At 45.5% G+C, this 14,679-nt stretch overlaps 2 protein-coding genes across 3 annotated transcripts in view; both read left to right on the top strand.

Annotated features, from left to right (window-relative positions):
• Positions 1-3,998, top strand: part of SKA3 (spindle and kinetochore associated complex subunit 3) — a 38,970-nt gene extending 34,972 nt beyond the window's left edge. Inside the window, exon 10 of the mRNA XM_010400522.3 lies at positions 3,815-3,998. The gene's annotated coding sequence lies outside the window, so the exon portion shown is untranslated. The remainder of the gene's footprint in view (positions 1-3,814) is intronic.
• A 7,592-nt stretch (positions 3,999-11,590) lies between these two features.
• LATS2 (large tumor suppressor kinase 2) overlaps positions 11,591-14,679 on the top strand; it is a 48,971-nt gene continuing 45,882 nt past the window's right edge. Inside the window, exon 1 of one of the 2 annotated variants that reach the window (XM_039565068.1) lies at positions 11,591-11,730. The gene's annotated coding sequence lies outside the window, so the exon portion shown is untranslated. The remainder of the gene's footprint in view (positions 11,731-14,679) is intronic. The other variant, XM_039565064.1, reaches the window with a different exon arrangement.

The raw sequence follows: 14,679 nt of genomic DNA, 5'->3' as shown, positions 1-14,679 counted from the left end.
GCCCTCTTGCTCCATACACACCATGGGCTCGGCATGGCATTTGAGCATCTGGACTTATGTGTGAATCTTTGAGAAGTGGAAAATAGACAGAAGAGCAATTTGACTGCTCTTGTTAGGCTAAAGGGACAAAGGAGCATGGTGAGAAACTGTGCATTAATTGCAGAACTTGAAGCAAAAAATGGCCAGAGCACAGAGAAGACTTTTAAAAAGGGAAAAAAGGAACTACAGGCATGTCAGTCTCATCTCTATGCCCAGCAAGATCACAGAGCAGATCCTCCTGCAAACTATGCTAAGGCACATGGAAAAAGGGGTGATTGATGACAGCCAACATGGTTTTGGTAAGGGAAAATCATGCCTGACAAATTTGGTGGCCTTCTACAACAGGGTTACAACAGTAGTGGATAAAAGAAGAGCAACGGACATCATCTGCCTGAACTTGTGCACGGCATTTGACATGGTCCCATATGACATCCTTATTTCTAAAATGGAGAGACATGGATTTGATGGATGGACCGCTTAATGGATTGGGAATTGGCTGGATGGTCACATTCAAAGAGTTGTGGTCAACAGCTTAGTGTCCAAGTGGAGACAAATGACAAGTGGCATTCCTCAGGGGCTGATATTGTGACTGGTGCTGTTTAACAACTTTGTCAGTGATGTGGACAGTGGCATTGAGTGCACCCTCAGCAAGTCTGCCAGTGACACCAAGCTGTGTAGTGAGATTGACATGCCCCCCCCAGGGGGGGGATGTCATCCAGAGAGACCTTGACAGGCTTGAAAGGTGGGTCCATGTGAACCTCATGAAGTTCAAAAACGCCAAGTGTAAAGGTTCTGCACCTGGGTCAGGGCAACCCCAAGCATACATACAGGCTGGATAGAGGATGGATTGAGAGTAGCATTGAGCAGAAGGACTTGGGGGTGATGGTTGACAACAAGTTTAGTGTGTTTTGGCAATGTGCTCTCACAGCCCAGAAAGCCAGCTGCATCCTGGGCTGCATCCAAAGCAGCGTGGGCAGCCGGGCGAGGGAGGTGATTCTGCCCCTCTGCTCTGCTCTGGTGACACCCCACCTGCAGTGCTGCATCCAGCTCTGGGGTCCCCAACGTAACAAGGGAGTGGGTCCATTGGAAGACCATGAAGAAGATGATCAGAGGGTTGGAGCACCTCTCCTATGAAAACAGCCTGAAAGAGTTGGGATTGTTCAGCCTGGAGAAGAGAAAGCTCTGAAGAGACCTTAGAGCAGGCTTCCAGTACCTGAAGGGGGCCACATGAGAGCTGGAGAGACTTTTTATGAAGGCATGTAGTGTCAGGACAAGGGGAGTAGCTTTAAACCGACAGAGGGCAAGTTTAGATTAGATATTAGGAAGGAATTCTTCCCTGTAAGGGTGATGAGGCACTGCCACAGGTTGTCCAGAGAAGCTGTGGATATTCCTTCCCTGGAAGTGTTCAAGGCCAGGTTGGATGGGGCTCAGAGCAATGTGGTCTAGTGGAAGGTGTCCCTGTCTCAATGGCAGCAGGATGGAACTAGGTGATCTTTAAGATCCCTTGTAACCCAAACCATTCTATGATTTGTAATAATGGGGATAGAAAAGCAAGGGCCGCTCGAGTTGCTTTGCATGGTGTCATGAGATGCTGCTTTAAGACAATTGGTTGTGACTTCTGTGTCTCTATTCCCTTTGATTTACAGCACGACAATATTCCTATTCCTGTGTTTATCACATTCCAAGACTTTAAGAAGACTTTACTCATTTAAGTTACAGATTCATTATAACCAAATTCTGTATTTTAATTATTTGCAAATCACATATTATCCAACCAACAGTTTACTAACTGGTGATGAATAAAAGCTACCCCCTAACATTCAGAGCCTTTTTTCTTTAATCCTGGAGTTCAGGTTTTATGAGTTCTAGCAGAGTATGTAAAGGTAACATAGAGCAGAGACTGAAAGAAAATAGCTAGAAAATTGAAAGCATGTGTAGGACCACTGTGATGCTTTTTAGAGGTGGAACTGTGTATTCCTGAAGTGAGCTAAAAGCAGTGGCTGGTGTGGGAAGTTAATTCAAAATAGATGTGGGTTGAAAGACTGTGTAGAAGACTAGGAGACACGCGGTGATAATGACAGTCACCAAACAGGAACATGTGGTGGTAAAGCATTTTTTGAGGGGAAACTCTGTCAGTTTCGATGCTGTTTTCATGTTGTATTTTTCTGTGATGATATTCTAGCAAAGCATTATGGAAAGCTGAGGATTTTTCATTCTCCTTCTGTGGTGGATTGACCCTGACTGGATGCCTGGTGCCCACCAAAGCTGCTCTATGACCCCTTCTCAGCTGGACAGGGGAAAGAAAATATAACAAAAAGCTCATGAGTTGAGATAAGGACAGGGGGACAAAGGACTCAGCAATTATAGTCATGGGCAAAACACTCAACTTGGGGAAAATTAATTTATTATCAATGAAATCGGAGTAGTATAATAAGAAATAAAAACTAATTCTTAAAATACCTTTCTCCTACCCCTCCCTTCCTGAATTCACTCCTGAATTCTCTTCCTCCTCCCCCACAGTGGTGCAGGGGGACAGAGAATGGGGGCTGCAGTCAGGTCATCACGTGTCTCTGCTGCTTCTTCCTCCTCAGGAGGAGGCTTGTCACATTCCTCCACTGCTCCAGTGTGGGATCTCTCCCACAGGAGACAGTTCTCCATGAAGTTCTTCAATGTCAGTCCTTCCCACAGGCTGCAATTCTTCCCTAACTTCTCCAACATGGGTGCCCCACAGTGTCACGAGTCCTGTCAGCAAACTCCAGCATGGGCTCCTCTCTCCAGAGATTCACCAGTCCTACCAGGAGCCTGCTCCATCATGGGCTTCCTGTGGGGTCACAGCCTCCTTCAGGCATTCCCCTTGTTCTGGTCTGGGCTCTTCCATGGCTGCAGGTGGATCTCTGCCTCCCCCTGGACTTCCTGGGGCTGCAGGAGGCACAGTTGCCTCACCATGGTCTGCACCAGGGGCTGCAGAGGAATCTCAGCTCCAGCAACTGGAGCACCTCCTGCTCCTCCTTCACTGAACTATGTGCCTGCAGTGTTGTTGCTCTCATGTTTTCTCACTCTTTCTGGCTGCTGCTGTGCAGCTTTTTTCCACCCCTTCTTAAGTCTATTGTCCCAGAGGCATTACCAGTATCACTGATGGGCTCTGCCTTGGCCAGCAGTGGGTGGGTCCATCTTGGAGCCAGCTGGCATTGACTCTGTTGGACATGGGGGGAGCTTCTGGAAGCTTCTCACAGAAGCCACCCCTGTAGTCCTCCACTACAGAAACCTTGCCATGCAAACCCAATAGACCTACACAGCGGTCTCTCAGAACTTCCCCCAACAACATTTTAGGGGCTGTAATCCTGAATCCGATTTCAATAAAACTTTCGCTTTAATATGGACATATGGCACGTATGGATGAGAAGTCCCAATGTGCAATTTTTTGTTTCTATTGCCAAGGCCGTGTGATACTTAATCCCCATCTTTCCACCCTGCTTGTGGTTATACCGATGGGTCAGGCCAAGTTATTTTATTTGTGCAAGTCACTCACCTCACAGACAATAGCAAATGCTTCTCTCGGTTTTCTGGTATCCTTTGCTGATAAAGCTGTGTAAACAAGTACAAAGCACACAGGATTTTGACTCCCAGAGTACATAGAGGTGTGACTGTAGTTTTTCCTCTACTCAGTATCATTTTTTCTCCCCCAAGAAAATATGTGAGGTTTGTTGACTGGAGCTTCTTATGCTGCTTTGAGATGCCTTGCCAAGTTGTATGTTATCCCACTTCCTTCCTGCAGGAAATCCAAACAGTGGAGGCTTCCACTGGAGCCCTGCCCTTCACTACTGCACCACACAACTGCTCAGCTCTCAGGCCCTCTCTTACAGCACAAGAAACGTGGTGCCCACTTCTGAGGGCAGACCTTGAACAGGAGAGTTCTGCAACCTCGCTGTGCCAAGCTCAGGAGATGCCATGAGCCAGCAGCACCGCTGGGCAGCTCCGCGCCATCATGCAGATGTGGCAGGTATGCCGCTGTAAGGCCAGCTCTGTTGGCACAGTCACTGTGAAAAGCCAGTTTACTTAGGAAAATGAGATGGAGCAATAGGCTTACAGCACCACTGGAAAATTACTGTGTGTCAAAGAGAGGCTAAGCAGCTAGGATCTGAACTTCTGCAGATTAACTAGGGCAAGACCTAAGTCTTACAGGTTTGCCTTAGAGTTTTGTATCTGGGCAATAGCCTGGAAGTGAGAAATTGGACATCCCCTCTGACTCTTTGTGTTTTGCATCCTTCTGTAATTTTGTTTCTTTTTTACTGACAGTATGATCTAGTTGTTGATCATTATTTGGTAGATGAGGATTCTGGTCCTGGCTTTGCCGCTGAATTGCTGTGTTCCTTGTGAATGTTCATACAGCCTAGCCTTGCTTCTCTCTTCAACTCCTCTGTCCATCTTATCTGCAGAGATGTAATCTCTGCTCTGAAGAGGTGGTCCCTATTATGGGTTTGGGATTTTTTGGTAGCAATTGCAGCCTTCTGGTGCACCATCACATATAGCGAGATTAACTGATATTTTCCCTATGCCTCCCTGGAATGTTCTTGTTTAGTAGCTATTCCACACATGCAATTGCCTTGCATCAGCACGGTTTTACTTCTGTTTCTTTTTTAATTTATGGTTACTTCTGTCACCTACTTCTGTCACTCTTTGATGCAAAAGCAGACTTTTTAAAAATAGAGGTAGAAATAGGTTTTTTCTGCTTCTATAACCGACATCTACCTCTGTTTCCCTGTTTCCACTGAAGTCCTATTCAGTGTATCTGGAGTATTTAAATGCACATAGTTCAATCTCTTACAGTTCGACTTCCATGTTTTATATCAACTCACCCCTTTTTGCTTGTGCATTACTGATGTCAGTCTGCAATCTGTCTAGTTCTCTTCTTCTGCACTGTGTCTTTTTCTTATCCATGTACTTCCTTACCCATCTGTACTATTATTTTAATTGTCTTTGAATACACATTAATAGTGCTTCTTAACATATGCCACTGCCGCTTTTTCTATTCCATTCCTTCCTTTACTCTGTTCCATGTCCAGTTTCTCTCAGAATTTAATCAGTTGAAATTCATTGCTGTTATTTTTTTTTCCTTTAGAGCTGACTTAGTCATAATAACAAGGCTTACAGGGAAAGATCCAAGTCTTGTTCAAAGATCTGATGCAAGGCTCATTACCGTGGTCACTATTTTTTTTATAATCTTCCAGCTATATTTCCCTCCTTTTACAGACTCCATCAGATCCAGCAACATCTCAGAAGAGGAATAGTTTCCTCTGGGACCCACATGAAGTCCAAACCACACATTATGCTGGGAACCCAAAATGTGTTCAAATTATATCTAATCTGACACTTTCTAGTCCTTTTCTGAAGTACTGCTTTTCCTATTAAGTCTTTTGATAAGGCAGCCTATTAAATGTGCTAACTTGTGACTCCATTCAAGCCTTTAGCTGGGAGAGGACCATTTCTATGTTTGTAAACTGAGATTATTATAGTCTATCTAGTGTTACCTTCCAAGGGCACTGGACTGCCAGCCCTCACTGCTGAACTCCTTTGTTAACATATTTATTCTCTCTAGCCTGTACCTATTTGTCCTTCCTTAGGACAAGAAGGATCTTGATACGTTTCTAAATATTGTACACCTTAAGGCTTCCTGAAATGCTTTTGGTTTTTTGCTCTGGGAAGGGTTAGGAGTAATTGTGGTAAAATGCCTGTGACTCAGCCTGGTTTGCAACCAAATGGACATGGGTTCCTAACTAACCCTGAGAATGTGAGCTGTGTGCATTCCCTGCTGTGACTACTACATTTTGTCTCCCTCTTGGTGATTATCCATCAGATTTCTCTGTTGAGGTGTCTTGTAGGTGCCTTCCTAGTGCTGCTTTTGGGGAATGTGACATTTAGCTTTAGTGACCAGGCATTATTTGCAAGCAAGTAACTAACTGAAAATACCCAGTTTCAGTAAAGTTTTGTTCACTGCTATTTTAGGCTTCATATGAGTAAATTGCAGTCTTTGTCACATGAGTAATTTTTGCCTCTTATTCCAGGGTCTTATCTAATGGGATCAGATCTTTAAACAAGACTTGGATCTTTCCCTATGTATGAGTTACTCATGGATAGAGCTGCACGGGGCTTTAATACCAGGCCTTCTAAATAGGTACAGTAAATGATCAGAGAAATGAACACACCTTTCTTTTACATTAATGCTGAATTCTGATGCTGGGCTTTGAGACATCAATTTAACATAATGATAGGTCACAGAAAGAGATTTCCTGGAAATTCCAAAATATGGGAATTACCCCTCTTTCCTTACAGGCAGGGAAGTTCAGGTGGAGAAGTGAAACGGTTTGCTGTCAGTCCCAAAATGGGACAGAGAGTGGAAAAAAGCTGATCTGTGTTATCTTTGGCTCTACAGACCTGGCTACCAGCCCCTCACCCAAATCAACGTGAAACATTTCAGTGGTGTATCAGCATTCTGAAGCCGTGGATGGTCCCTTACGGTTGCAGAATGCCCTTGTACTGTGTGTGGGGGGTGTGTGTGTGCATGGAGCATGGGGCACTTTGTAGTCTCCATAAGCTACACATGTGGCTCATTGCTCCCCATGTGCTCTGGTGCTGCTTTTGCGTGCTGCACTCCTTTCGAGTTTCCTAGTCCTGAATCCTTACCTCCACACCAGTTGCTCTGGGAATTCCTTTGTATTTTCTTCTCCAGAGTACTCTAGAGTACTCATTTGTTCCCTCAGGATAGGGGTTCCTCACAGCTCCTTCTTTATTTTTTCTCCCACATAGACATTTTGGGAAATTACCCTTGTCCTCACCACTTCCAAAGTCCCTCATTTTCTGCACCAAGCCAAGGGCTTTAAATACGCATGTGTTCCTCCCACACCTTTTCCTTCTGTCCAGAGTGTGAATCATTCAGAGCATCTGTGGCAGGAAGGACAAAGCTGTGGTGGGGGTATTGTTGTGCTGGGAGATGCTGCTGTGCCAGGCCTTTGATGAAAAGATAATTGCAGGCTAGATTGATGGTTGCTGGATGCCCAGACCTGTTACCAGGGCTCCACATGTCCTGCATTACCCTTCTCTTTTTCTCCAGGATCAGAAGGGCACTGCCTAAAAACTTCTGAAATTTCCGGATTGGGTGGCTGTGTTGCTCAAAAGCCATCTGCATTGCATCTGAACAAAGTGACCCATCAATCTGATTGCAGGGACCTGAACACTACAGCAATTCATTTCCAAATGGGGGGTGCAACTGGCTCAGCAATTCAGTTCCAAATGGAGAGCACAACTGGTGAAATTCCACACAAAGTCCCGACATTCCTACAGTCCTCTTGGGCTCTGCTGGGCTCCAGCTGCAGTCAATGATTGATACAAAGTCTGGGGCTGGGAGCAGAGTACATAGGAGCATGGGTCCTTTTGAAATTCAGAGTTTTGAACCTTTTGAACCTGTGAGTGCTGTAAAGGCAGTCTGAGTATCCAGAATGCCTTACCCAGTTAACCAGAGTCTGTGTGCAAGCTGAGGCAGTTTCCCAGTCAGATTTATCCTGTTTCACTATTTTGTGTTAAAATAAAATGAATTTCTCAAATACCAGGTCTCACGTTCGCTGCATCTTTGCCACCCCAAAAGAGTTCTGTGATAGATCCCATAGGCATACTCCTAGGGGAAAAAAAAAAAAGCATATCTAAACCATACTTAGAATTTGGTTAGAGTTTATTTTTTCACCTACTCAATTATTGAAGCACTGAGCCTACTTTTGACCACCAGAAATGCAATTTTGTGTCAGGGTTAAACATGTATATTATATTCACATATAGGTTGTATTGTCTGTACTGTGCTGTAGAACTCAGAACTGCTGTTTCAAACTGGTTTTGCGTTGGTGATTTGGGAAGAATGATTCCCCAGTATCACTCTGCAAAGAAAATCAATGTATTGAAACAAGAACATTTCAGTGATGTTGTAGTCTTTTTTCTTGTACATCATTCATTTTACATCACACTGGTTTGTCCTAAACATGTCACTGTTATTCTAAAGAGAATGTCACTGTCAGCAAATTCCTTGTGTCTGTATGCTCATACATACATACATTCACATGTTCACTATTATTTCATGTGTGTGTTCCTCTTTTTGAAAAAAACTAGCAGAGAACTAGGTATTGCTGATGATATTCCTTTACCTTTCTTTTTCAAGTTTTCTGAACGGGTTCAAGCTTTTATTGGCGATTAGTACTGTGTAGAGAAAAAGTTCATCCACCCACATCATAATTATTTGGTTGCTAGGAGTATTTTTAGCAGTATGATTTGGTAATTGGTTCCAAATACAATAGTTTAGAAAGAGACACTGTGGCCCAGCAAACAGTGTAACAAGAATACAAGGAGGGGATGAGGCAACACACAGCATTAGATGTCAGGATGGAGCTGCACAGAGCTCCCACCTCCCTCGCTGTTGTAGGTGGGTGGAAGGAGAAAGAATGTGAAATAGTGGATCTGTGGTCCTTCCCACTTGCCCACACAGCGGGGCAGACAGCTGCTCAGGCAAGTCAGGAGGTGAGTGCTGTAATCACCACAGATCCAGCAGCATCACCCACTGAAGCAGAGCCATGAATAAATACAATGACCCTTACTCATGGTCGATTATTATCTCATAGTCTCGTCTGGGAACAGATTTGCTGCTCTGCACAGACAAATTGCATTGTTCTTTTTATGGGGCATCTTTCCTTCTGGAGGTACCTTACTAGGGAGAAGATAGCTGGGAAGAAAGACTTGATAGTAATTTCCAAAGAGATGACTTTTACAGTAATCTCCAGAAAACTTACAAAGATCAAATCATGTTTTAACCAAGTCGTTGTATCAACCTAGCTGATTTCAATTTCCCTAGTATTTCTGAGGAACATATAGTTTGCATTTCTAAAAGGTAAAAGCAGAAATAGTCTACAGAGTCTCTACATCTGGCTCTTTCTGGAGAATGGATGCAACCCATCTCACCTGTACTTGCTGCTCTGCTGGTGGGAATTCTATCCCAGGAACTCTGTGCAAATGCATGAAATTTAGAAAGTGCAGCTGGCTGGAACCAGGAAGCAAAATAGTGCAGCTGAGTCTCATTCCCAGATGGATCAGAATGCATCAAAATGGAACAAAAAATTCCAAAGAAGAAAAACAAATTAAAAGATCTGTTTTACCTAGATTTAAGAAAGTGGTTAACAAGCAAATCTTACAAAAGAGCATAATAGCACAGAGTAAGCAATTTTTATCTTGATGCTGCTCCTTTAAACCAGTCTGAACTTTGTTGGGAAAAGGTCTCAAGCCATTGAGCAATGTCTAGTTTGGGCAATCATGTTGCTATGCTTCATCGGATAAGCACAGCAGTAATTCAGAAAATGAAGCCATGATGCATCTGTCATATCACTTAAAATTTACTTCAGTTTTGCAGGTATTTGAAGATTGCAAAATGAGCCACATTATCCTGCAATATTCTGCCAACACTGAAATCTGGTCTGAACCTAGTGGATTTCCTCATCTTCAGCTTTCCAGAGTGAGAGGCTTCCTCTTTCACCCCGCCCTGCCGTACAATATATTCCAGTCAATGACACTATTGAAATTCTGACAGCAATTTAAATACAGTAACTGACTGCCCTCAGATGAGACGCTAAACAATTTCTGCGCACCAAGCTGCATTTTTCTCATGCCATGTAGCACTCTATTCTCCTCCCAAACCAGCACTTTTGTAAGCACTATTTTTTAATAAGCATTATTCATGTATAGGCACTATTGACAATTTTGCATGAAAGACATTGAAAAAAAATTATGATAAACAAGCTCAGAGAAATATCCTGAGACAGGACTGCCCATGAGTATATTATTTACAAAAATAGTCTCCATGGCTTGGAAAAGGCTGTAAAAATAGCTCCCATCCTGGAAAGACAGTTATGCACAGACTTCTCTTTATACGTGCTCACAGTCCAGTGGAAGACACTGGGGCTCGTCGCATAATTAAACGGGTCTTAACAATTTGCAAGACTTACATTTTCCCTGCCAAACAGAGAAACTCTACAATGAGCACCTCTCAGCTCTGCAACAGGATTTTAAGAATTTTGAAGAATTTCAGGACTGCAGGCTTCTTCCATGTTAATGATCTAAAGATATATGCTTATATGTATGGAAGTTTGCTCTCTTATGGTTTTTACTCTGTATTAATGCATGGTTATGACTAGCATGCATATCTGTCATGCTGAGGGGTCAGAGCCAGCCTTCCAGATCCAAAAATTACTGTATTTGGGAGTGTGGGGATTATTTCTCATTGTGAATTGTCTTTATTAAAAACCAGAGAGATACCTAAAATCATAATATTCCTGCTTGCATGAAAAATGGGTTAATAGGGGGACCTTATCATTCTCTAAAACTACCTGAAAGGAGGTTTAGTGAGGTGGGGGTCAGTCTCTTCTCCCCGCTTACAAGCAGCAGGACAAGAGGAAATGACCTCAAGTAGTGCCAGGGGAGGTTTAGGTTGCATAGTAGGAAAAATACCTTCTCTGAAAGGGTGGTTGGTCATTGGAACAGGCTGTCCAGGGAAGTGGTGAAGTCGTTACTCCTGGAAGTGTTCAAAAGGTATGTGGATGTGGCACCTGGGGATGTGATTTAGTGGTGAACACATTGGTGCTGGGCTAATGGTTGGATTCAATGATCTCAGAGATCTTTTCCAGTCTTAGTGATTTGATGGTTCTGGTTCCAGGTAGTTCCATCCACAAAAAGGTCAAACATGAACTTTGCATCCAAATAGCCTTTGCAGCTTGGTTCTGCATTTTTGTTCCAGATGTGGATTCCCTGTCTGCCCTCCTCCAGTACCTCATAGCTCCCTTGTCTCCTCACCATGATGAAACATGAAAAACAAGTAACCCCCTCAAAAAAACCCAAGCAAACCTGAAACCAAAAGGAAACCCCAAGGAAACCCCAAGTAGGCATTGATAGTACTGCCACTTTGTGTGCCTGGTTAGTCCAGCATGGAATGGATAGTGGTAGGAATGACAGTTATCAGCACAGACATTTCAATATAAGTAAGTTTGGAGCATGGGGTGACAGGAAGAGCACTTCCAAGTCACCTATCTTGCCCAGAGAAGCTGTGGATGTCTCATCCCTGGAGGTGTGCAAGGCCAGGTTGGATGGGGCTCTAAGCAACCTGGTTTAGTGGAAGGTGCCCTCCATGGGCGGGGCGTTGGAACCAGATGATCTTTAAGGTCACTTCCAACCCAAGCCATGCCATAATTCTACCCCAGCCCTTTTCGCCTCAGCAAGTGGAGGCAGGAGAGGAAAAAGTGTCACTTCGTACAGCCTGTAAACCTACGGGCGGGCGCCCCGAGGGGGCCGGCGGGCGGAGGGCAGGCGGCCCCCGGCACCTCGGTCCCCTGAGGGTGCGCCAGCCCTTCCCGGCCCTTCCCGCCCTGGAAGCCCCTCCCCCCGCTGGAATGCGCCGGGAGGAGTGGAATGACGCGGGCGCCGCGGGGTCACGTGGCGCGAATGGAATGCCAACAATGTAGCGAATGTCCCGACTGCGCCCCGCACTCGGCGCCCGGGACGGCCAGGGGGGAAGATGGAGAGCGGCCCGCGCCGCCGCGGCCGCCTCCCGCCGCTGAGCCGCGCCGTGCCGACCCCCGGAGGGCGAGCGGCGGCGCCAGGCGCCCCGGGGAGGTGAGCGGAGCGGGCGCGGGGGGCGCGGGCTCCCCCTCAGCCCCGAGTGGGAGCGCTCCCCATCCCCCAGAACTGCTCTTGCGCGGAAGGGAAAGTCCTGTGGAGAAGCGGGGGGTGCGGGTGAGCGGACGTGGGTCGGTCCTCGGAAGCGGGAGTGAGCGTCCCGTGTGTGAGTCCCCCCCGCGCAGCCTGGGCGCCCTGCCCGCACCCTCCGACATTTCCGGACACTCGTGTGACAGCGCAGCCCAGCCCCGGCGCAGCGGGATGGGGGTCCGCCTGTCCGAGCCTCTGCCCCAGCAGGCCGGAGCTGCTAATAAATGGCCTGAGTTATTGGGATGCTTCTGCCCACGAAAGGAGTGGGGGGAGAAGGGACTCCCGGCGGCACGGGGGGGGAAGGCGACCCGCCGGGCAGAGTCTGCAGGGCGGGTGTCGCAGGGAACGAGGCGCCGGGAGCCGGCCGGGGGCATCCAGAGCCCGCGGGTCCCGTCTGGCTGCGGCGGGGGCCCGCTGTTCCCAGTCAGCTGAAGGTCACTGCCGAAACCCAGCAGTTCGCCACCCTCTCCGCTACCTCGTGAGCGGTGTGCGTGTTGAAATACCCCTTTCCCGGGAAAGGCACTCGCGCAAATGACGCAAAAAGGGCTCGTTGGAGTGCCCGGGCTTTGCGGTCAGTCACTGCCGGGCTGCTGTGGAGGGGGAAAGCGAGATGTTTCCCACAGCTCTGCGTTGGGCCAGTGCTTGTAGCTGGCAGTGGGACACGGGCACAGAGTCACTTTTGGACAGTTCTGTTAGCAGGAGGAAGGGAAGGAGTGGCGGAATCGTCTTAGGGAAAATCCCCTTTCCACTTTTCTTCACTTCCACAATGTGCCCACTTATAAAGAGAAGCACGGTTTGTATAATGATGAAATTCCTGAAACGCTTCCCCCCCATCGTAGACCTCCAATACAAAGTGAACAGTTCCTGCCTCCTTGAATTTGTGTTCCAAAAAAAACCTCCAAAAAAACCCCCAAAGCGATACCTGTAAATTGAGAGGGGGAGGTAGTTCTAGCAGCTTCTTAAAACTTTACTCCTTCTTATACTGCAGTGATTGCAAGTTCAGCTCACCCCGGTGCCTGCACAGTTACAGGGAAACAGCTCACCAGCTCGGGCGAGCTTTAGTTTCTTGCCTGTGTCCCAGCTCCACAAAGCCACTACCACATGCAGCCTGTTGGTGGATGAAGAAGCGGGAGAGTGAATAGATAGTGCTGCTGGGACAACAGACACCAGCATATGATTTCAGTGTCGTCGGTTGGTTGGTTGCTGACAGAGCAGCTATTGGTATTTATCAAATGAAACAATCAGTTACTGAAAAATTCTTTAACTTCCTTGAAATGTCATGTTTTCAGGATAATGGGCAAGCTTCTAATTAGTACAGAACATATAACAGTTTGGAAAAGACCTTAGGACTGTTTAGTCAGAATGGCTTAGAACTCTAATTTCTCCTGATGGCAGAAAGAAATCTATTGATAGATTTATGCTGTAAGCAGGGTGCAGATTAGAAGGATTTGAAGTTATCCAAATCTAGATGTACAGTTAGAAATGCTTAGACAGAATGAGACACACTACATATCTTTTAGAGCATACAGCCGTTTTATTTTTTTGCTAAGAATGCAAATCTTATGAAGATTTTAAAAAGCCAGCAGCTTGTCTTTCTTTGTAAATTATCTGTAATATTTAGTGTTCCAGTTTTTCTGCTTATCTTACATATTTCATTATAGAAAAAAAGCCCTGCAAAATATGAAACAGGTTTTCAGTTAGCTCCAGTACTTGCTGTTGTTGCTGCTCTCATTCATACTGTCTAAACGAGCAACGTTTCTTTCTGGTTTAAGCAGTATTGTAAATGTAAGCTGATGAAGTTGCCAGCTGGCTTGACCCAGCATTATTAGACTTGAGCTTAGGCTAAAGGTCACAGAAGTTCTTTATGTGAAGCATGTGTGTAAGTGGGAAAGCAGTCTTTTGCTGCAAAAAGGTGGGGGGCTTGCCAGCTTTCCCAGCCCGTCCCAGGCCTGAGGATTGGCACAGGGACTGAAAAGGAAGAACAACCCAGATGCCTAAACCCAGCCATATGGTGCCTGCTGCTGTCAGGAAAAGAAAGACAATTTTAGACCAATTAATTGCTCTGTATCTTCTAGCTAGTTATGATGTAATCCAAAGAAGGCTGCAATACTACTGTGTTTTATTTTTTACCAAGTCTGTGTATTACCTTTTGCTATATTCTGTCCAAGTAGAAAAAAAAATCTGTTCTTGAGATCCTGCAGTTGCTTTTGTCTTCTCTTGGGACAGTGAAAGCTTGATCTGTTACTGACCAATAGCTGATTTGTGGAAACATCAAAATCTGGATGAACAGCTTTAGCACTTCCCTTAAAACAATTGGCAAATGTCACTGTCAGTTCTCTGTGAGTTAGTGTCACAGGGTATTCGTGGAGAGCACTGAGTAGAGGAACTCAAGACCTCAAACACATTATTGGTGTCTTTTAGTTAACAGAGCATTTAAATCTTAGCAAAAGAGGTTGACATGGGTTAATCTCAAGTGATTAATCCGTGCTCCTGCATTTCAGACTGGTGAACCATCATAGAGGAGTCTGGTGTCTGACTTCACTGTTGTATTTCAGACCTTGGTTGTAGAGGAAAGCTTGAAGCAGACTGTACTGATGAGGAAGTGGTGGTGGGCTTCAGAAGTGAATGTGTCCAGATTCTGTTGGGCTTCACAGTAGCAGTCTGTTTGCTTGGCAGTGAGAAGTGCTGGTAAATGTATGGAAATGGTTGGTTTTTTGGGAAATGCTGCAGCTATCACAACAAAAAGAGGTTTTAATATGAGCATGTGAAAATAAAGAGCAATACTTCCCAGAGAAACTCTTATCAGTGATAAAGGTGCTATGATCAAAAGTGAAGCACCTTAAAAAAAAAAAAAAT

Source organism: Corvus cornix, chromosome 1, assembly GCF_000738735.6.
Source record: "Corvus cornix cornix isolate S_Up_H32 chromosome 1, ASM73873v5, whole genome shotgun sequence".
NCBI lineage: Eukaryota > Metazoa > Chordata > Aves > Passeriformes > Corvidae > Corvus > Corvus cornix.
The sequence above is the reverse complement of the archived record's forward strand: the minus strand, read 5'-3'. Positions and strand labels throughout refer to the sequence as shown.